This window comes from Dipodomys merriami, unplaced genomic scaffold, assembly GCF_024711535.1.
Source record: "Dipodomys merriami isolate MVZ:Mamm:240054 unplaced genomic scaffold, mDipMer1.0.p SCAF_58, whole genome shotgun sequence".
Taxonomy (NCBI): domain Eukaryota; kingdom Metazoa; phylum Chordata; class Mammalia; order Rodentia; family Heteromyidae; genus Dipodomys; species Dipodomys merriami.
The window spans coordinates 6,802,447-6,805,295 of NW_027206157.1; the positions used below are offsets into that span (position 1 = coordinate 6,802,447).

Sequence of the window (2,849 nt, forward strand, 5' to 3'; positions counted from 1 at the left end):
GATCCATTCATCTACTGAGGGGCATCTGGGTTGGTTCCATATCTTAGCTATGGTAAATAATGCTGCAATAAACATAGTTGTGCTGGTAGTTTTAGTATGGTCTTATTTGTGATCCTTTGGGTAAATGAACAAAAGTGGGATTGCTGGGTCATAGGGGAGTTTTATGTGGAGTCATTTGAGGAAACTCCATACTGCTTTCCAAAGTGGTTGAAGACTTTTACACTCCCACCAAGAATGCAGTAGGGTTCCCTGGTGGCCCCATCCCCTCCAGCATTTGTTGTTGTAAAAATATGGATTGCTTCACTAATTTTCGAGTCATCCTTGAGCAGGGGCCATGCTAATCTTCTCTGTATCATTCCGATGTTAGTGTATAGGCTGCCGGATTAAGCACAGAACATTTTTTATATAGAAGGTGTAATTTATTTTCTTAGTCAATTCCACAAAAATGTAAATTCAAAAGAATTGTCATGAAATTTTAGAATCATGCATTTCTTACATAAGCACACATTTTTGATGTTGGCATACTTTGTGGAGGGGAAGGGGAAAATGTTTAAATAGGGATACAAGTAGACCCATTGCAACAATGAAAGGAACTTTACAACGTTGGTATCTCTACTACTGCCATACCTGCAGATTGTAACTTGATTGCTTCTTTTGAGGTAAGTATCACTATGCCTGGTTCTGCTTGGACTGTGGTCCTCCTAACACAAGCGAAACACATAGCACCCATCAAATGGTTAGAGTTTCTGAAACTTGTTCTTTTTTTTTTTTTTTTTTGGTCTGGGCTTGCCTGGAACTGAAATTCTCTAATCTCTGTTTTCTAAGTAGATAATATTACAGGTTTGAGCCACTTTATCCAGTAAAAGTATACAATTTTAAGATATCTTGATATTGCCTATATTTGTGCTTAACATATATAGCTAACCTTAATTTTCTCCCTCTTTTGTTTAGTACTCTGAGTTGAAAACATTGACTTTCTTGATATACATGGCTTTGTTTTGGGTGGAATCCCATCACAATCCAAAAAATCTTCCAAAAAGTTTATGTCAAGAATCATGGAAAAGAAGGCTTCAGGTTGGAAAGAAAACACTGATCCTTAACTTATAATTGCAGTATATTTATAGTGTTAGTCAATACTTTCTGAAGTATGAGAAGAGAAGGAAGACAGAAATGTGAAAGATGTCAGGTCTCTGTGGAATTTCTGTAGTTGTCACTTCATGTTATATTCTTCCTTAAAACTTGCTTTATTAAAAGCCTCTGGGTGGATATTAGTTGGACTGATTGGTAACCTTACCCAAGAAATGAAGCTGATTTTAGAAGGCTGATGATTTGGTAAATAAAGGAATGATGAAAATGAGAACAGATATTGTCACAGAATGAGCCGACAAGGTTCATTGCTGAACAGCAAAACAAAGCAGTTTCAAGTCCGATGATGCACATTGGAACATATATATATATATATATATATATATATATATATATATATATATACATATACAAACATACGTGAAAAAGTATATATGCAGTAGAATACAGAGAAAGTTTGTGTGACAAGTATTAAACTATATCAAACTGGTTGCAGGAAAGGTCCAGTAAAATATCAATAGTTTAGCATAGATTTTGCATAGATTTCTAAAGGATGAAAATTCTTCCCTCATTTTATACTTTACAAATATCCTTAGTATATTTTAAGTTTTTTATATTGTAGTTGGAACATGTATATAATGCTGAGAATTGGAATTACATAAAGTATACAACATGAATAGGCCAGCCAGAATAGGAAAGTTCATTAGATTCTTATTTCCAATTAACCACCAGGAGAAAAGGAGTTCCAGTTCAGATTTTATGTAGAGCACTGGCCTTGAACACAAAACGACCAGTCAGGCCATGAGTTTAAGCCCTAAGATCTACAGAAACAAAAACACAAAATATAACTTGGAGTTAGATATTTTATAATGAAGCATTTTTTATATACTCTACATTGTTAGAAAGACTAGATTTCTGTGTTAGCTTTATAACCTACCATAGTAAATGATATTGTCCAGTTATTAAACAGAAAGGCTAACTCAGATTTATAAGTTTGAAGGTTTCAGTGTATGTTCAGTCGGTTTTATTGTTTTGGTGGCCTGTGACAAGACAATGTCAAGGTGAGGAGTATGACAAAAAGAAATGTTTTTGACCTAGAATGATTAAAAGAGAAAAGAAGAAAGAAGATGAGAGTGCATGTTCTCATAGGTTTTATTCTGAAGAACTTAATCTCCAGAAGAACTATTCAGGTATTCTCCACAGTCTGGGAGGAAATGGAAAGTCATTTTTCTTTAACACATAGGTCTTTCTGGGGCATTGTAAATTCAAATGGCAACATCTTCACCAATGATAATGACTTGTCCAGGGGTGGAAGCAACTAGATATTGCTATAAATTCCAATCAGATCCTTTTTCTTCTCATACCATGAAAGCCTGCCACAATTCCCAATCAAATCCCATCAAAGATTCAAACATTAATGCTGTCCCAAAAGTTTTGTATGCAAACCCAGGTACATTCACTTCATTTAAGACGGCAATAGTATATGAAAATTTTAAGTCTTCCATAGAAAAAAATTCATATTAAGTGAAGTAAGCTGGTACCAAAGAAACTTAGGTCTCATGGTTTCCCTTATTTGCAATAACTAGTATATGTCTGAGTCAAGCAGAAAAGGTCAGATAAGTTGATTTTAGGGAAGTGAACCCTAATATATGTATTCAATTTTTTTTTCTTTCAGGTGATTGTTTCTACACATTTATAAGATTATTTCTTTGTTGCTTTGTATGTCCCTCCCCCATGGTATAACCCTGCTTTCACTGTATTTG

The 2,849-nt window shown here is 34.4% G+C and overlaps 1 non-coding gene across 1 annotated transcript; it reads right to left on the reverse strand.

Moving 5' to 3' along the window:
• Nucleotides 1-284: 284 nt before the first annotated feature.
• On the reverse strand, nucleotides 285-391 carry LOC138813070 (U6 spliceosomal RNA). The gene has a single exon (XR_011367711.1). It is a non-coding gene; the product is annotated as a U6 spliceosomal RNA (small nuclear RNA).
• Between the last annotated feature and the right edge of the window lie 2,458 nt (nucleotides 392-2,849).